The sequence below is a fragment of the Cucurbita moschata genome, unplaced genomic scaffold (genome assembly GCF_002738365.1).
Source record: "Cucurbita moschata cultivar Rifu unplaced genomic scaffold, Cmos_1.0 Cmo_Scf00094, whole genome shotgun sequence".
NCBI classification, from domain to species: domain Eukaryota; kingdom Viridiplantae; phylum Streptophyta; class Magnoliopsida; order Cucurbitales; family Cucurbitaceae; genus Cucurbita; species Cucurbita moschata.
Window position 1 is genome coordinate 172,699 of NW_019268610.1, and position 21,637 is coordinate 194,335.

Genomic DNA, 21,637 nt, shown 5'->3' on the forward strand with positions numbered 1-21,637 from the left:
AAACCCGAATTTGATTTGACAGGAGAAGGACCCCAAAGATCACAATGAATAAGATCTAACACATGAGACGATCTACGTTCATTGCGGGAATAAGGCAATCGATGACTTTTTGCAAGTTGACAGGTATTACATAATGATGGAGAAGGCAATAAAGACGTAAGGGAAAGATGACCTTTTCTATTTAAAAAAGAAATAACAGAATGATTCACATGACCTAGATGAGCATGCCATAAATCATATGAAGCACGTAAAGATTTGTTTCTAAGGGCTGAAATAAAAGCAGAGTTGCCGCGCTCCAGCACATATAGCCCTCCATCTCTTTTACCGGTTGCCACCACCCTTCCTGTTTGACGATTCTGGATAGTAATAAGATTATTAGTAAATGTAACGGAGAGAGGAAAATCAGACGTTAATTTACTTATGGAAAGAAGATTTTTAGTGAGGTGAGGGACAACCAAGACATCTAACAAGTGAATATTTGGAACAGGAGAAAGAGTACCGGTGTGGGTAATGGGTAGGGATGCACCGTTTCCTACAATCACAGAGTCCTTACCCGTGTAATTTTTAGACTGATCCAAAATAGATGGGTCGGCAGTCATATGGGCCGAAGCTCCAGTGTCCAGAAACCAATCAGCAGTATCGGGTCCAGCAATAGAACATGACGTGTTAAAGGCTTCAGCAAGGTGAGCATGAGAAGAATCAGGTCGAACATACCATTGGTTGCAGCGGTCAGCATAATGGCCCTCTTTGCGGCATATTTGGCAGTGAGGTGGTCGACGACCTTGACTTGAGTGGGTTCGTCCTCGATTAGAAGAGTTGTTTTTGTGAGAATAAGAACGACCTCGCTGGTTGGTAAAGGAAGCAGGGTGGCTTCCATGGGTGCGACCACGATTAGTGACTGTGAATGCTGTAGGAGTGGAGTTAGAGGACTCAAGGGAGAGCTGAAACAACTCAAAACTTTCAGCTTTAGAGACTAAATCTGCAAAACAGGGGATAGAGGTAAGAGCCATCTGAGCAGTAGAAAAAGTTGAAAATTCGGTGCCGAGTCCACGAAGGAACCAGTGCACTTTATCAATGTCCTCGACCGGTCTGCCAATGGCATGAAGTTGGTCACAAATTTTTTTGAAGGCACGGGCATACTCAGCAACAGGTTTGGTGCCACGTTTCATCAACTGCAAGTCATCCTTGAGTCTCAGTTCACGAGCTTTCGACTGATGGCTGAACGTAGTTTCCAACGCAAGCCAAACATCACGTGCAGTAGGGAGACCAACGACAACAGCCATGGCTTCCTCAGTGAGAGAGGAGAGCAGGAGACAGAGAAGTCGTTGATCGGCTGCTCTCCATGCCAAATATTTGGGGTTGAGTGTTGAAGAGGTTTCTGGTTCAAAGCGAGGTGGTGGAACCATAGTTCCATCGACATAGCCCAGCATGTCTTGACTCTCAAGAAGAGGGAGAAGTTGGCTTTTCCAAAGAAGATAATTGGAGGAAGAAAGTTTGATGGTGATCATATGGATTAGAGTATTGAAAGGAAGAAGATGATAAGAAGATTCGGAAGCCATAGAGAAGAAAGGATCAGGGTTGTTAAACCGAGAGGGCTCTGATACCATGTGAATGTTTGCTGAATCCACCACACCTAAATGGGGGTGAGAGTTCTCTTATTTATAATTATTTTCAGAATACAGAAATATGGTAAATTACAAATATTATGAAATAGTAATAAAAGGAAAGAATAATAAATGAATGCAATATATTTGCCTTTAATAAGAGGGCAAATATGGTAACCCATAATGTAAGGCAAATATCTGTTATTTGCCTTACAGTGACGGTCAACTATCCTTAACAATTGTGATAGAAGTTATAAATAACGATGATATTCCTTGGTCTTTTATTACAAAGGTGCAGAACTTTCTTTTTGTGCATGTGATATATCCATCGCCACCTACTCATAAGCTCTCATCTTTTAAAGAAGTTCTTGAGTTCCTTGTCCACAAGTAGCAATACAACTACTAGAATGCTATCTCTACTTATAATAAGTCCTCTCTCTCGAAATATATGTGTGTGTTTGTGGATGTATTACTCTCTTTTATTAATGAAATATGGCATAGTCATAATGATATTATGAGTATCTTTTCTATCCCTCCCTTCCTTATCCATATATAAAGAATATGAAGATTATAAGTAAAAGTGTACCAATAATTTGTTACTTTTGAACTTAAAAGACTTATAATTCAATTTATCTTTGTTATCAACAATAATTATCAAACGGTATATAATTTTGTCCAAGTAAGGTCACTTCTCATTTCCTGTAGGATATCATAACACAAAATCGATCGGAAGGGTTAATGATAAAATGATAACAAAAACCCATTCGTCGAACTAACTATAAAGGAAGGGTTGGTTGGAAACCATGTCTATACTTCTTTGCTTTAATCACAGGTAACTAAAGATATATAAGAACAACAGAATATGGCATGCTCGGTCAAAACATAAAAAATTTCTTGCCATGTTATAGTTAATGAATATGGTATGCACAAAGATCCGACGTCACACTTCATGATTGGAGACCAATAGAGTGAGCTATGGTCGTCCATACAGTCCTTTGGTCCAATTATGTCAAGCAAATGTTGCAGCAAGCAAAGAGTTTTTAATAAGTTCGCTATTGCAAAGAGTTCGATTTAAGGCACAAATGTCTCGAATGTGAAAAGCGCACAAATTCAACGAGATTTAAGTAACCATGAATAAGACACATGATACAACTTGTAAACGAAACGATGTCCATGACTCTTGTTATTTTCTTCCACTACAAACCTTCTAGCCTCTTGCACTTTTTTGTCAATGACATCCTTAATTGAAAGTAGAATTGAAGGAAACACTTCTCCACAACTCATTACCGAACACCTTTGATAGATAGTTTCAACAAATTTACTTTGCCGAGAAATACTTTAAAATTTTATATTTATAGTTGAACGCTACTTAAATTGATGAAGTGAAATCTTACGACGGAGGTTAATAAATCGTTTGTCTATTGGAAGAGAGCTTGGAATTAAATGTTTTATAGTTGGGATAAGGGATGTTTTAGTCAATTGAAGTATACTTTTTAGTTTTAAAATAAATTAATTTTTTAGTTTAAAATAAATTGATTTTTTAGTTTTAATTTTAGTGGAATAAATTAATTTTGATGTGGTGTTATGTATTTTAATAAAATTAATATTAACTTAATTAACAAAAATTTGTATTTTTTTTAAATTATAATCTAAATTAATAAAATACCATTGAACTTTGCACTTTATCTAAAAAAAATACTCATAATTTTTTTTTAAATACCGTTGAATTTTCAAAAAAAAAAAAAATACTCTTTAACAAAAGTGTTTAAAAAAAAATTGATGGGGAGAAAATTGTGTTATGGGGAGGAAATTGAAGGTTATTTTAGGGGAAGGTTTTCAAGATCAGTATAAGATCCTGAAAACATAACAAGAAGTAATATCTTAGCTTAAGGTCGCGATTAATAACGTACTAGTAGGCTACTTACTAAGTTTTACTCACTCCATGTTTATCATTTTTTTTCAAGTAACTAAGAGTTGGTCATAGATGAGAGCGGACTTTGAAGTGTGGGCCATGGACTAACCTCTGTTTTTAATCTAGTATTTTTTGTTCTTCTTTTGAGTCTACTTCGTATTTTGTGTTTGTAACAAGTATGTATATGTAACACCCCTAAAATGAAGAAAATTATCTCCCATACAAATAAGCCACTCATGAAAGACCCAAAGGATAGAAAGGAAAAAAATTAAAGGATTAAGCAAGAACAAAGGACTTAGTCCAGTCATTCGTGTACCCTAACAAGTGATTTCAAGGAGTTAAAAAGGCCTTTTGAAAAGGATTGGAAAGGAAAAAGTAAATCAAAAGGGCAAAAAAGTCATTTGATCAATTATCAAGAATCTTTCCAGATTTGTAATTCCTTATCTAGAAGGAATCTTAAGATTCAAAAAAAGGGAAAAAAATGATAAAAAAGTGATGAGAAATTTGTAGAAAAATTATGGATTTTTCGAGAAATAATAAAATATTCGAAAACTGGCAAATTACCAAAATACCCCTGGAAGAATAGATAATTACAGAAATGCCACTCTAATTAGAATCAGAGCATCTACCGTGACCATCCGAGCAAAATCTTTCGAACTCAAATCTCAACCGTCGGATCTCCTCCAAAATTTGATATGATCTAGAACGAACACGCACGGATCATCACATCCAACGACTAGTATTCAAAGCCAAGGTCGGTAAGGCTATGATCGGAGTTGATATCTCCAAAAAATTATCCAGAAAGTTCGATCTCTAAATAACGAAGATGCTGGAGCTCTCAATGTCGATTTAAGCTCCTCCTATAAAGTCGGAAGTAGGAGCAATAATACTGAATAAGAATCGAGAAAGGTCGATCCCCCAATTGAAGGCAATAAGCGTTTAGATTATGGGTCTCCTACTCTCAAATTTCTTCCAAATTCGAGAGAAATCCTCCACCATTTCTCTTCAAACTTGTAAGGACCGGGTTGACTCGATGACTGTAAAAAGACGGGTAAATTTTTTTTTTCAACAAAATAAAACAACCAAAACTTAAAATATATCAAACATTATATCAAAATAAAATTTATACAAAGTATTTTAGAACACAACACAACACAACAGTTAAAACACAAGTTAAGGGACGACACAAAAGGGTAGAAGGACGATGGGTGAGGTTTGTCTATGGCACCTGCTCCAGAGTCCGCTCTCGACCTCGACCAGCTCCTTATTTCTTGAAAAAAAATGGAGAATAAGGAATGAGTACAAGACTCAGTAAGCAGCCTACTTGTAGGCTCTTAATCGTGTTCTTGATATGCTAGGGTACCACACTTTTTGTTTTCTTGTTCTTGTTCTTGTTCTTGTCGTAAGTTCTTGTTATGTTTCTTAATTCGTTCTCCAAGAACTCCCCTTAAGATTTACGGTACTTGACATAAACTTGTCAACCTTAACCTACGCTCAAGGCTTCTTACGTTCCAAGCAGCATAGTCTAAGTCATACGCATGACGTACCGTGGGAGGTCTTAAGAGATTCTTAATTCATGGCTAGGGTAACTTACTCTCTTCTTGCTCCATCATGGCCATAGGTTCTCCCCATGATAGACCATAAAGGTCACGTGATCGATACATGCATGAACATGGCTTAGACCATAAAGGTCACGTGATCGATACATGCATGAACATGGCATCCGACAAATCATAACATGGTGCAGGCCATCTCATCTAGGTGAGGGGAATGAGGCCAAACATGACATCCTACAAAGACAACACGGTGTAGGGCATCCCACCTAGAAGAGGAAAAAGGACTCCTTAAAAAGCATCGCATGGTGGGAGTTATGGGCCACAATTAGACATGCTTACAGTAATACCTAGCATTCTTGAATTTTGAGTCTTGAGGACTTTGGTCCCTTATGTTTGAGTGGTACCTAGCATTCTTGTTGTCTTGGTGGTTGTATAGCTTGTTCTTGATTCTTAATCTTGTAAGTTTCTAAGATTCTTATTTTCTTGAGGCCTAAGTTGTTATATACATTCGTGATCATATGAACCCGTAATAGCCAGCATGAGTTATTCTAGAAGGTCATAAGTTTCTATTGGGCTCCTTAAAGGGTTCTAGAAGGGTCTCGAATCTCGACATGTTTTCTTTAGGCGTTTCCTTAAGTTCCATCTTGGCTTATGTTTTAAAACTTGCTCCAACCAACTTGAAATCTTGAGTTTATCCTCATGTCATATAAAATAGACCATATAGGACATGGTTGGTGATTCGGAGCATATTTAGACCTTGGCTAAGATATGACTTCTTGTTTTGTTTTCAGGAACTAACCCTTAGAGGTTGTCATGTCATATATTGTGTTTTAGTCCTGAAAACACTTCCAAAGTAACCCTTAGTTTTCTCCCCATGAGGGCATAGGTGACATTATCACAAACGTGGCATCCTGCTAGCATATCGTATTGCAGGGCATCTCATTTAGGTGAGGAAAATAATAAGTCCATCATTAACACCTGCTCGTGGTACATATAGCAGGGCATCTCACCTAAAGAGGAATAGAGATCTCGTGGTACACTTCATGATGGGAGATAATGGTTACTCCGAGCATGGATCCTAGCAACTTGTTAAGCATACCATCTGCCTTAACCTAGGCGCTTCCTTGTATTCTTGGGGATCCTACGTTTATGCATAACGTCTTGGGTCAAACTTGAAACCTAAAGATTATTCTTAGGAATAGTCTAACGGAACCTTGTGCACTTAGAATCTTATTAGCAACCAAGGGTACCTATGGAGAATCTTTTATCTCATTGGTACCTCGTTAGTCATCCTAGGAGGTAAAGTCATGCGGATCGTGATATACATTTTTCCTCATATCTTGGTTTCGCTATCTAACGTTCCCAATGACTCCCAAACTTTATTATCTTATACAACATCATGAGATAAGGATTCATACAATATTTCATAATGTTAGGAGGTCATTTAGGGCTTAACCCATAGGTAGTCTTCCTTAGGGGCATTATGGTCATTTTACCCCTAATTCTTGGTTTTGCTACTTAACGAGTTCCAGTGGCTTTCAAACTTCACCACCTCATCAATCATCATACAATAAAATCTACTGTAGAATTTTATAGCATTTGGAGGTCATCTAGGTCATGAACCGTAGGTAGATATCCTTAAGGGCATTATGGTCATTTTGCCCCGTTTCTTGGTTTACCTACTTATCCTTATCCATTGACAACTAAATTTCACACATAACCTAAACATGCTATAATATGCTCATCATTAAAATTTCATAGACATCAGGGCTCATTTAGTGGGTTATTTTAATGTTCCTTAAATCCCGAGCAATTTGGTCGGTTCAGCGCCTTAACTTACGGTTCTTTGAGTTTTGCTTTCATAGATCCTTGTGTAATACTCGTTTTAGGGTTCATATGAAAATCCAAACAGTGGATTTCTTATCGGGTAGCCGATTCTAGGGGTTTTCAAGGCTCGATTTCTTCATGGAACATCTTCCATGTCCTTTCCTCAAGCTATAGAAACTGGTTTGGAGGAACGTCTTTGAGTGTGGAACCTTAACTTCCAGAAATCGTTCTCGGTATGCAACTCACCCGAAACACCGGATTTTCGATCTCTTGGGAATCTTGTTCTACGACGTTTCAACTCTCGATTCCTTCATAGAACTTATGGGTAATCTTGTTTAGAAACTATAGGAATAAGGTTGAGGAAGAATGGTGGAGAATTGCTCTCGAATTTGGAAGAAACCTGAGAGTAGGAGACCCATAAACTAAACGCTCATAACTCTCGAATGGGTGCTCGAACTTTCTCGAGTCTTGTTCCATATTGTTGCCCCTACTTCAGACTTTATAGGAGGAGCTTAAACCGACAATGAAAGCTCCAGATTCATCGTGATTTAGAGATTGAACGTTCTAGATAATTCGTCGGAAAATTTGCTTCAATCAGGGCTTTACCGACTATAGTTTTGAATACCAGCCGTTGGATGTGATGATCTGTCCGTTGTCTAAATCTTATCCAACTTCGAGGAAGATCCAACGGCTGAGATTCGAGTTCCAAAGATGTTTCTCAGATGGTCACTGTAGATGCTCTGATTCTAATCAGAGGGGCATTTTCATAATTATCCATTCTTCCAGGGGTATTATGGTAAGTTTCCATTTACCGAATATTTTAATATTATTTTTCCTGAAAAATCCATAATTTTTTTAAAAATCCTTCATCTCATGTTGATCATTTTTCCCTTCTTGAGCCTCTTTAAATTCCTTCTAGATAAGGAAGTAAAAATTCGGGAAGATCCTTTATAATTGGAAAAATGACATTTTTGCCCTTTTCACTTCCTTTTACTTTCCAATCCTTTTTCCGTAGGTCTTAAACTCCTTAACATTACTTGTTAGGCTATAAGAATGACTTGCTTAAGATCATCACCCTTGCTTAATCCATTAATTCCTCCCCTTTTGATCATTAGGATCTTACATGGGCAGCTTATTCTTGTTCGATCTAATTTCCTTCATTTTTGGGTGTTACAAAACTTATTCCTACAGTTTCTCAAGAAGATTACCCACAAGTTCTATGAAGGAATAGAGTGCTGAAAGTGCCTAGAAACCATTCCCCCAATTCAATCCGCCATTAAAGAACTTCAAGAAAAACTTGAAAATCCAATCCGAGGATACATGATGATTCGTCGAGCAAGAATGATTCCAATCAGTTTCTGCACCTCCAAGGAATGCTTCTATAGAAGACCACGAAGAAAAATAACCTCGAGAGCATGCCAAATTGAAGGAAATAGGTTTCAAAATTAAATTGGGGATAAGAGTCAAATTAAGGATTCCTCTAGCTTCAGAGGAAGAAGTTGAGTAAACTTGATGAAGGGATCGGGAGCTGAAACGTTGTAGAATAAGCTACCCACGAGATCGAAAATCTGGCATTTCGAAACCCCTATAAATCAGATTTTGGATGAACTTTGGTAGCGATTATCTTAGGCTACAATCCACGAGAAGTTATCAAATAAATCCCTAGCCCTTTCTTGTAACATCCATCTTTTAAGTTTCACAAAGAAATTGAGAAGAGAAACGCTGTAAATGTAGCTGTTCAGGAAGAAAAGGATCAACTCAAAATTTGACCTTTTTTCGGGTTTTCTCAGTAGATCTTATTTCTAGCTCAAGGTTTAGGACATGCTAGGTCATTTTTTAAAGGTCCTACCGGGAGTTGAACCCAGGTCGTTGGATTCAAAGTCCAAAGTGCTAACCACTACACCATAGAACCCCTTGTAAAAATTTATTTTGGAATGGTTTTCCTATTTTATGCAGATTCCACAAGAAGAGAGATCCTATCACGAGTCAAACTCAAGTTTATTGGATTCAAAGTTCTAGAGCTATTTTATCTAACTCGTTGTGATCTTGAGCACCTTTAGAGTGGTCGCAGAAGTAACCCTCTAGTGTTGATTGAAGCTCTTGGAGAACATGTAATTTTATATATTTCTTATAGTTAATTTATATATTGTTGTATATTACAAACAAATTGAAATAATACTTTACATCCCAGTCTTTCTTTCTTCCGTGCAAAACTTAACATGAAAACTATATTATTTCAATATTCACTCGAGAAACTAGGGGTGAAAACTATATTATTTCAAACCCTCCATTATTGCTTCTACTTTGCTTGAAAATGCTTCCACTAAATCATGTTACTAACTAGTTGGTTTGGTTCGGTTCAATTCTTGGTCGACTAGATTGAATCGACCTAGCTCAATTAAACTCTTGATAATATAAAAATTATAAGTTTCTTAAATTACGTTAACTTAAAAGTTTAACCCCTAATTTTTTTTAGAATGTTTAGCTTTGTGTCTAGTTGATCTCTAAATGCTTAGAAGTATCTAATAAGACTTCTATTTAAGGAACTTTTCTCTATAAAAGATGTAAGACTTCAGGTTTATTATTAAGGAATTTCAAATGAGTGATTTCATATATCACAGAGAACAAAATATTTATTTGTTTCAAATATCTTAGGTTGACCATTCTTTTTTGTCAAGTATTTTGAATATTATCATTATGAATTACTAATGGCATTAGATTGAATCTCATTAATAACAATATCCCAAAACTCAGGTAAAGATGACATCAAAATTAATACTTTAATTTCATCTTAAAAATTTATTTTCACTTGACTTAGTAGACTAATAATCATAATAGTCACCCGTGCACAAATATTTACAACCTTAAAAGGTAAAACTATAAGGAGTATAAGAGAAAATTGGTTAAAATAGTTTCAAAATATAGAAAAAAAAAATAGTAAGAATTGGTCAAAGTCAACATCTATATATCACTTATGGCACAGCACAACACAGATGAGGGTAATATTTTTTTATTTCTCTACTAAATTAGGCCCTTTGGGTTATTGGCTTTACAAAATGGAGACATGAAGTTTTCTATGTTTGAAATAAATTTGGTTGATTGTTTTCTGGCTAGCATTGGTACCATCAAAATTTATTTGTTTCTTTGAAATGTTTGAGTTTACAATTTACATGTTTTCATTTTTCTACTTTGTCTGCCTGCATTTAGAAATGAAGCAAAATTAGTCCGAGGGTTTTAGGCAGATTGTTATAATTCTAATTGACAAATTTAGGAAGACTACATGAAATTACGAATATATCAATGTAGGATTTTTTAATTTACCGATTTTTAAAATGTTAAATTATGTGAAATTACTGACAAAATATTAGCTCTTCCTTTTTATTTAAGATTTTGATATTTAAGAAAAGAGAAAATGAATAAAAATGGGAGACATTTTATAGATTTAGGAGTAAGTGAAAACAAAAAGGGAGTCATGACCCATTTTCGGTGGGTTCTCGAGGCACGGATTGCAAGTTAAAAGAGGTTGAAAACAAAGTAAAATGTTTTCTCGAAATAAGTAGCGTAAGATGATTTCTTGGTTCTTGACCGATGAATAAAAATGGGAGACATTTTATAGATTTAGGAGGAGTAAGTGAAAACAAAAAGGGAGTCATGACCCATTTTCGGTGGGTTCTCGAGGCACGGATTGCAAGTTAAAAGAGGTTGAAAACAAAGTAAAATGTTTTCTCGAAATAAGTAGCGTAAGATGATTTCTTGGTTCTTGACCGATGAATAAAAATGGGAGACATTTTATAGATTTAGGAGTAAGTGAAAACAAAAAGGGAGTCATGACCCATTTTCGGTGGGTTCTCGAGGCACGGATTGCAAGTTAAAAGAGGTTGAAAACAAAGTAAAATGTTTTCTCGAAATAAGTAGCGTAAGATGATTTCTTGGTTCTTGACCGATGAATAAAAATGGGAGACATTTTATAGATTTAGGAGGAGTAAGTGAAAACAAAAAGGGAGTCATGACCCATTTTCGGTGGGTTCTCGAGGCACGGATTGCAAGTTAAAAGAGGTTGAAAACAAAGTAAAATGTTTTCTCGAAATAAGTAGGTTCTTGACCGTCTAAGTACATGGTTCTATGTGGTTGGGAGTAAATCACCAGATTCGAATAGGTGACCTCTTGATCTGCAGTCAAATTCTCTACCACTGAGCTATGGACCCATTTTGTATGATTTCAACCATAGTGACCCCTTAGACATAGTGTAAAAAGGGTAAAAAGTGTAAAAAGTGTTTGTCCAAAATAAAAGGGCCCAACCAAGTTCAAACGGGTGACCGGTAAAATTCTCTACCATTGAGCCATGGATCCATTTTGTAGGATTTTAACCTTAGTGACCCCTTTGACATAGTGTCGGTCCAAAAAGTGTAACAACTTTCTATCCTAGATAGAAGGGCCCAACTAGGTTCGAATTGGTGACCTCTTGATCTGCAATCAAATGCTCTAACATTGAGCTATGGTCCCATTTTGTATGATCTCAACCTTAGTGACCCATTCTACAGATTATCGGTACAAAAGTGATCCTACTGAATCGACTATGGACCAATTTTGTATAAATTGGTGGGTTACCTATCGGGAATTAAACACAGGTCGTTAGATTCAAAGTCGAAAATGCTAACCACTACACCATAGAACCACTTGTTAAACTTTATTTTGGCAGCGATTTTGATAAGCGCCAACAACGCTGGATTTTGCAAAGCTAGAGGTCGTAGTATCCTTACAGACTTTCACAAGGTGTTTTCAACTTCTTTTATAGGTAATTGAACTTTTGAGTCCATGCAAATGATTGGTTGGATTAGTATCAGTTTGAGTTTGAGAAGACCGAGGAGAGAAGACAGACTTTGTTAGAAACTCTCCCATAGGTAATCTCCCAAGGTGTTTTCAACTTCTTTTATAGGTAGAATTTTAAAATCAAACCACAACAAAATTTACTTCTATCTAGCAAAATTATTTTTTGTTTGAAACAAGATTATTCCCTTCTTTTTCTAAAACTAAATTTGACTCTCCAATAGATTTTAATAGTTTTGTTAATTAAATTTTCTTTAAAATTTTTGTACATAGAGTACAATGGAAATAATACTTTTTTTTTTTTTTCACAATTTTGTAATTTGTATGGTATTATTCGAGACTTTTGAATGAAATATGATAATTGATTCATTGTCCTCTTTGAAAATTTTAGACACCTCCATATTCGATATTTCATGCATCACGTTTCATTATGAGATCTGCCCTTGGGTCAATAAGACTTAAGCAGAGAGTTTATTTGACTAATGATTTGATCTTTTTGGGTTGTAGAGATATCCCTTACAAATCAAGACTTTGTATTATTATGATGCCTGATATCTTGAAGGATATAAGACACGTAATTGAGAGAACATAAATTTTTTTTGAAGTTGGTTTTTCTAGGATAAGGTCATCACCAAAGTTTGAGACAAAGACCATTGGATGGGTTTTAATAAGGCTCAAATAAATTTAAAATCTAAAAGAACGGATCTGAGTTTGATATTATTTTATTTTGGGTATGGACACGACTAGCTGATTTCTTTTGATTACATTAATGAATGTATGTAGATGTTTAAAGTGTTGATCTTAATGGTTTTAGAAAATATCAACACATCATCAATATAAACTATCGAAATTTTTTGAAAGGATTGAAATTATCATTCATAATCTTCTGAAATTCGGATGGAGCATTTTTTAGCCTAAATGGCATGACGTTCCTCTCATATTTTCTAAATTAGACATTAAATGCTATTTTATATTTGTCCTTTTAAGAAATTAGAATTTTCCGAAATCCTAATTTCATGTTGAATTTTATAAAAACATTTGACTCTAAATTCTTTTTATCAAATCATTTTTGTTTTGGATTGGATATCTTATTTATTCTAAAACCTTATTCAAAGGTTGGTAGTTAATTACCAGTATCAGAATTTGTGGTTTCTTTTCACCATGTTGTTAACCTAAAATGTCAGACATGGCCACATGCTCTTTGAAGACCTTATCAGCTTCCTCGACAAAATATCACCTAAAATGTCATAGTATTTAATGTTTGATGCTTTTTTACTTAACCCTAGAGTTCTATTTATGGTGAACTTGTGATAATTTTTGTCAAATTATATATTTGAATACCTAATACATTAAGATATAATATCTTATTTAAATAATATTAAAATGTGGTAGAATATCATAATATATGTTTTGATATTATACTTCAAGACTATAGGAACTTGCTCAGAGGACCTGAGAGTTATGTTGGCCCACAATGCATCTCATGGACGATGCAAAACTATGGTGGCGCTTGAAGGTGAATTGTGTAATAGCCGAAAAATAAATAAAGAAATAAACTTTATAAAAAAAAAAAAGTTAAAATAATAATAATAATAAATTAATTAATTAATTAGAATTAGAATTAAAAAGAAAAAAAAAATCATTTCCCACCTCTCTCCACTAACCGTTTGTCCCTTCCCACAATTATCTCTCCTCGACCCATCCCACTTGCCAAAAAAAAAGAAAGAGAAAAACATTCAGATTTGAGAAGAAGTACAATGACTATCGTAGATTTAGAGATTTTTGTCAGCTATTACGGTAAAATCCTATCTCAGATTTTCTTTCCCTCTAGAGTTAGGTGATAAGAAATTAATTTAGGATCAAATCTTCTTTCCTGTAATAATCAGATTTCATATACAATTATTAGATTTTTGTTAGCATTTTAATTATACGAAATAAGGTTATAAGTTAGATTCAATAAAAGTTTAGGTGGCAAATCTATCAACTAAAAGATCGTAGCCCTGTACTTAAAATTGGCCACTAATATCTGTTTACACAATTGAAAAACCTATTTACAGAATGAAAAAGATTAGAGAGAGAGGAAGGGAAATTAAGGAAGACTTGTTAAACAGTATTTAACAATAAAATGAAATATCAGACGGCAGTGAGCTCCTTTCAATTTTGTGTAACAGAAAACATCATAATTTTCATCCGAGGCAGTGAGCTTCTTTAAATTTTGTCCAACAGAACATATCAGAATTTTAAGATGGCCAATGTAAATTAGAGTAATAATTTTATAGAGATAAAACTTGAAACTGATGTCATGAGCTCATATAGGTTGACTCGGATTTCAAAGGACGGAATCGAACTTTCATTAAAGATATATTTGTGACAACGACTTATGCTATCCAGGTAAGTGACCTTACTATCGGCATGGGTATATTTGATGTTGACACGTGCCCTGTGGTTCTGTACGTGTCATATATATTGATATGTGTGAATTGTCTGTGGATCGATATGCTTCCTATACGTTATGTTATGTTATAATATGTGGTTTGTATGATAATAATTATGGTACGATGTGCTCAAGGATATGTTTGAGATAGGGTACGACAGGGATGCACAAAACGAAATGTAATGATAGGAGTAAGATACGTTCATGAAACGTTAGAATTAGGTTACATACCGGAGTGCTATGGATAGGAGAGATTGATGAAAGAATACGGTTAGGTTATGGGTAGAAAGGGATAGGTTTGTGATAGATTGATAGAACGCTAGCGTAAGGGGACATTCTTGTGACGATATGACTAAAGTACATCGCGTAATGATATGTTTGTGATAGATATAAGAACGTTAAGGCTATGGTAAGTTAGAGAACGATATGACTATGAAGTGTTTACGTTATGACTTGGTTATGATAAGATACTTTGTATGCTAGATTATTGTGTTTAAGTACGAAATCATGTGAACGTGAATGTATGTTATTTATGATGCTTAGTTGATGTGATATGAATGCATGTGACGATGTGTGGCCCTTGTACGATTATGGCTTGTTGTAGGAGTATTGGAATGTAACTGAATGAATTGTATGATATGAAATACGGTAAATTGCATGATACATAACCATGCTAGGAATATGTATGATATGTAACGAAATGAGAATGAAATTGACATGTAAGCATGAAAACGTGACACGGGGTTATGTTCATTAAATGATGACTGTAGGACTAGTGGGACCTCATGCATATTGTGTGATCATGCATTTGGGGGGATACCCCTATCCCATCACGAGGGTACGGATGCGTACATCCAAATGGCAGGACAACGATCGTTATGCCCTGCATAGCGCTGCCGTGACGGTTTTAGTTTTAACGGGTCCCGGTGGGCCCCCAGAGCATGCCCACCGGCTAGGGACAGTGGCCCAGCGGTGTGTGAATTAGCTGGTGAGCCCATACTTGCACGTATGGGCTGCGTGTAGAGTATATGGTACACGTCCACGACTGTTAGGATTACACTATAGGAAAAATGAAACGAAACGAAACGAAAAAGAAACGAAATGAAACGAAACGAAACGAACGAAATGAAACGAAACGAAAGATAGGTCCCATCATTTTATTGCATGTGATTGTTGCATTTAACCCCCAATAGTGGGGTCACTTACTGAGTATTTCTTTAAATACTCAAGCCATGTGCTACTACATTTTTCAGGTTAAGGCAAGACATTCCTGTACGGCTGACGACGGCATCGCAACTCGAGATCATGGCACATGCATAGGATAGTGGTATTTATTTTCTTAGACTTAGGATAGAATAGGATGTTTTAAACTTAAACGCTTATTTATTTTATTTCGGGTCTTTTGTTGTGTCGTTTTAAAGATGTTTTCAAAACACGCAAGTCCATGGCTGTGTTTTAAGTTAAAGGTTATGTTTTATGGAATTTAAATGAAGTCTTCCGCATTCAATGTTTATGGTACGTATATAATAGCGACCTTAAATTAAGTAGAAAATTTTGGGTCGTTACAAATTGTATAAAAAACTAGTCATTCACCATAAACTCATGGGAAGGCTGTTGATGGAATCGATGCAATCGACGCTCCTCTGGATGGGTTGCCAATCAAAGACCTGACGTTTAATGTTGACCCTTTTGAAGAAAGAGCCACACGATCGAACAGCTCGAAACGTTGCGGTAACTCTAAGAACTCTATCACACATAAAAAAACGTGTCGAAGAGTTAGGCATTACACAGAAGATCTGGCTTTCATTGAGGAGACCCGAGTTTGATTCTTGACAATGAAATTTTATTTTCTTATTTCTTTTATTTTATAGTTTCATCTTTTATCACCAATTAGATTTAAACTTTACCTGGGTTTGAGAAGCACTATAATGGATGAGTTCAATAGTATCTTAAATTCAAAATACTTTTATGAACTTAGTTTGAGAGGCATTATAATGGTCAAGTTCAATAGTATCTTAGATTAAAAAGACTTTTATGAACTTTGAACCTTTAATAGTGTTATGTCATAGATATTTGGTTCAATTTCAACAAGTAAGGTTGAGGTCATTCAAATGGTTAATGTGATAATTCGGTCATTTTCAAGGTCTCTTTTGTTGAATGCCATCATGGCTGAGATGACTGAGATGAGCACCAGAGTGAGTTTGACAAGGAGGGTCGTAGAGAACCACACCCCAAGCCAAGCTCATGTTGGGCTTAACAAACTGAAAATCCAAAAACACAAACCCTTAAATGGGAACCAAGATGCTAAGGAATTAAAAAAACTTTATTTTTGACGTAGAACAATACTTGAAGGTTACAGGAACTTGCTCATAGGACCTAAGAGTTACATTGGCCATAATGCATCTCATGGACGGTGGCGCTCGAAGGTGGATGATATAAAAAATGGGTCATGCACCATAAACTCATGGGAAGACCGTTGATGGAATAGATGCAATCGACGCTCCCCTTAATGGGTTGCCAATTAAAGACCTGACGTTTGATGTTGACTCTTTTGAAGAAAAAGCCACACGATTAAACACCTCGAAATGTCGCGGTAGCTCTAAGAACTCTATCATACGACCTGAGAGTTGAGGGCTACAAGAACTTTCTCATACGACCTGAGAGTTACGTTAGCCGCAATGCATCTCATGGACGATGCAAAACTATGGTAGTGCTCGAAGGTGAATGGTATAAAAAATGGGTCATGCACCATAAACTCATGGGAAGATCGTTGATGGAATCGATGCAATCGACACTCCCCTGGATGGGTTACCAGTCAAAGACCTAACATTTGATATTGACTCTTTTGAAGAAAGAGCCACACAATCGAACAGCTCGAAACGTTGCGGTAGACCTGAGAACTCTAACACACACAGGGAAGGATTGTTAGGTTATGGAGCCTGATGCTTATTTATAGCTTGGTCAACGGTTATATCCGGTAAAGCTATATTTGGTAAAGCTATATATAGTAAAGTTATATGTGGTAAAGCTATATCCGATAAAGCTATATATGGTAAATAGCTATATATAGTAGATGGCTAAATCTGGTAAAGCTATATATAGTAAACTAAACCATATATATATAACTTGTTCGGTAGAGCTTTGAAAATGTACTTTTCTATTCTCTGTACTCTCTCTTGCTGTACATACCTGAAGTCATCAATAAAAAACAAAAAATCCTTTTAGCCAGAGTTCTCCTTGCAATTTTCTCTATCCTGTTCTTTGTGTTCATCTAGATCGAGTGTGTGCGTTGTTGTGCGATCCTAACAATTGGTATCAGAGCTAATGACTGGTATCGATCCCAACAACTAGTATTAGAGCCAGGCGGAAATCAGAGCCAAGCGGAAGTCAGAGCTAGGCGAAAGTCACCACGATCTGTGAAGATGGAAAGTTCAAAGATTGGAACTAAGAAGTTTGATGGATCCAATTTCGGTTTCTGAAAGATGCAGATTGAAGATTATCTGTACCAGAAAGATCTTCACAAATCTCTATTGGGGGTGAAGCTGGATACCATGACCACGGAACAGTGAAAGCTCAAGGATCGACAGGCCTTGGGGCTGATCCAGTTGACGCTATCCAGAAACGTGGCATTCAACATTATCAAGGAGAAGACAACGTCAGGTCTATTGAAGACACTGTCGAATATGTATGAAAAACCGTCGGCTATGAACAAGGTGTATTTGATGCGGAGATTGTTATGAGTCCTTGTGAGAACTGCGTTACGAGCAAACAGAAACGAGTTAGCTTCACAAAGACTGTTAGAGAATTGAAGAAAAGTACCGGAAGCGTCACTGAAACTCTAGAGGGGGTTGCGTCGGCCGGAAGCATCGCTGAAACACCAGAGGGGGTTGCGTCGGCCGGAAGCATCGCTGAAACTCCAGAGGAAGTTGCGTCGGCCGGAAGCGTCGCTGAAACTCCAGAGAGGGTTGCGTCTGCTGGAAGCGTCGCTAAAACTCTAAAGGGGGTTGCATCGGCCGGAAGCGTCGCTGAAACTCTAGAGGGGGTTGCGTCGGCCGGAAGCGTCGCTGAAACTCTAGAGGGGGTTGCATCGGTCGGAAGCGTCACTGAAACTCCAGAGGGGGTTGCGTCGATCGGAAGCGTCGCTGAAACTCTAGAGGGGGTTGCGTCGGCCGGAAGCATCGCTGAAACTCTAGAGGGGATTGCATCGGCCGGAAGCATCACTGAAACTCCTGAGGAAGTTGCATCGGCCGGAAGCGTCGCTAAAACTCCAGAGGGGGTTGCGTCGGCCGGAAGCATCGCTGAAATACCAGAGGTGAAGCAAGTGGAAGTTGAGGTTTAGTTGCTTGAAAAATTCACATAGTTATGTTGCAGCGGATACTCAAGAAACTCCTGAGACACTTGCTGAGAAACCAGAGGAGAAGCAAGTGGAAGTTGAGCTTGAGTTGTAGGGAAACTCACCTAGTGATGTTGCAGTGGATACTCAAGAAACTCCTGAGACTCTTGCTGAGAAACTAGAGGTGAAACAAGTGGGAGTTGAGGTTGAGTTGCTGAAAAATTCACATAGTGATGTTGCAGCAGATACTCAAGAAACTCCTGAGACTTTTGCTGAGAAACCAGAGGCAAAGCAAGTGGGAGTTGAGGTTGAGTTGCGGAGAAAATCACCAAGTGATCTTGTAGCAGATACTCAACAAACTCCTGAGGTTGTTGCGGAGGAATCGGCAGTGGAGCAAGTGACACATGAACTGGTGTTGAGAAGATCATCCTGTACTATCAGAGTACCAGATATGCATGTACCTTCATTACACTATCTGTTGCTGATGAAAGGGAACCACAACCCTTTGATGAGGCCCTACAGTTGGAGGATACAACCAAGTGGGAGCAAGCCATGGATACGTAGAATTGCAAAGAAACTTAGCCATTGGCTAAAGAAGAGCACAAATGCTTCTTTTACTATATTTTCCAAGTCTCCCTTACAAATACAACCCACGTAGAATTGCAAAGAAACTTAGCTATTGGCTAAAGAAGAGCACAAATGCTTCTTTTACTATATTTTCCAAGTCTCCCTTACAAATACAACATACATGGCTTTATATAGCCTCAAAATGAAAGCATTCCAAAAGTTGTAACATTCATACTTAATGACCATAATTAGCCATTATGTAAATGTAACCTATAAAGTAAATAAAATATCTTAAAATACAATAACTCTAAATTACTCTAAATTGTAACCCACCCAAAATTTATAACCATCAAACCTCATTCCTATTCAATGTGACATGAATTGCAACCTCTTTTGATAATTTTGACAACATTTTATTCACATCTTCATTGAAGTATATTGTATGAATGATGTCTCTTGGTTCATATCTCTAAATTACTCTAAATTGTAACCCACCCAAAATTTATAACCATCAAACTTCATTCCTATTCAATGTGACATGAATTGCAACCTCTTTTGATAATTTTGACAACATTTTCTTCACATCTTCATTGATTCAATGTGACATGAATTGCAACCTCTTTTGATAATTTTGACAACATTTTCTTCACATCTTCATTGAATCAATGTGACATGAATTGCAACCTCTTTTGATAATTTTGACAACATTTTCTTCACATCTTCATTGAACTATATTGTATGAATGATGTCTCTTGGTTCATATCATAAAGTCTTGGAAACTATGAGGATTCTTCTCCTTTCTTGACATAAAGAATTACTTTTTCGGGACATGGACCATAAACAGTCATCTACTCTTACTCCTACTCCCTTCTCTAAGAATCAACATAGCATAATCATTCCATTAAGGCCGAGGTAGTCTTATAAAAGAAGATGAGGGTACCACTTTCAAATCATTCCATGAGGACTTGAGAAAGTTTTGTAAAAGAAGATGAGGGTACCACTTTCTATTGCAGAATTTCTATGTGAATAGAGAATGAACCATATTCTTGGGAGATAATATAGAGCCTCGAGCCTAACTTCAAAGGCATTACACAAATTTTTCTATGATATTTTTTCTAGGAACTCTTTGTTATGTTGTCCGCTGAAGGTTTCAGGAAAGGGACACAGATTCTCGATTGCACTGATCTCCCAATAGAAGTTTTACCTAGGTCATCTGTCGTCACAACCCTTTTAACGAAGATGCGCCCAAATAACCAGTGAACAATAACATTTAAAGAAGTTTCAGAGAGTGAGAAGAGGATTGTGATTGAAGTTGCCCTAAGTAAAACTTCTTTAAATGTCTTAGCCAATCATGACCTCATAATGAGGAGTCTCCTCGACAACAATAACATATGGACAACAAATGTCTTATTCAATTGTGACGGTCATGATTGCTCAAGGTGTGTCGCCCAAATAATCGGTAAACAATAACATTGCCCAAATAACTGCCTTGGACAACAAATCGTTTACAAGAATGGCTAAGACATGCAACATGCAACCGCAGGCAACACGCTTTGGGCAATCATGACTGTGACATATGCCCCCACACAATTTATTGGATGAGGCTGACTTTAGGTCTCTCGATGTGCTTCCAGCTGATCTAATAACGAGGAGTCTCTTCCAACCTACTAGGTGCTGTTGAAAATCACTTATCGGTTTGTTGAGTCTTCATGTCTTCTCTGTTCGTGTCTTTCCTACTTTCTTCGTTTGAAACTTTTTCTTATTTGTATGACGTCATACCACTTGCTTCTGCTTGATGTCTTCTTGGTCGAAATAATAACGTTTCAAGTTACTAACGTGGACAACAAGGTTAGTCCGCATCCATAAGAGCAATTGGATTCTATATATATGATGTCTTCATAATCTTATGGATAACTTTAACTAGTCCATAGTATTTTCACACCAGTTTTTGGTTCTTGTTGCTTTGAACTTGAAGTTTATCTGAACTTAACTTATATGAAATCTTTATTTTTCTTGAAATTATTGTGGTTGACGTTTCCGACTGACCCTTCTCTTCATCCATCGAGATGATATTTTTGTGTGAACATGTGTTGCTTCAGTGGTTTGTTTCTGTCTCCCTTCTTCAGTATCTGACCTTGTTTTTGTCTCTTCTTGTGGGGATAAATCCATTATCTGACCTTGTTTTGCGTCGTGGTGTTCATGTAGTGGCAACAAGGTTTCTATTGAGGTTGGCTCACTTGAGCTCCCCTTTTCAATTACAACAGTAGCAGCAAGCGTAGATTCATCATGGTTATGATTCTTTCTCAACTGTAGTATCGACATCATTTTCAACCCTCTTGGTTGATGGATGTTTTTCTGAATGATATCGGGTTAGACTCCATTACTACTAGACATTTTGCTAGGGGCATGTAAATGACTTTGTGTTTCAGTAGGATGTTCATTCCTGACACGACGTCAAAGTCATCCATTTCAACTATCACTAAACAATTTACCTAGTCCAAGGCTCCAGCTTGATTAGAGTTCTCATTGTGACTTGTAAGACAAGCAAAGCTTCCAATTTGACGGCGTTCTTCTTTC

General features: G+C 36.7%; 1 non-coding gene across 1 annotated transcript; it reads right to left on the minus strand.

The window, feature by feature from the left end:
* Positions 1–8,739: 8,739 nt before the first annotated feature.
* Positions 8,740–8,811, minus strand: TRNAQ-UUG. Its single transcript has one exon. It is a non-coding gene; the product is annotated as a tRNA-Gln (tRNA).
* Between the last annotated feature and the right edge of the window lie 12,826 nt (positions 8,812–21,637).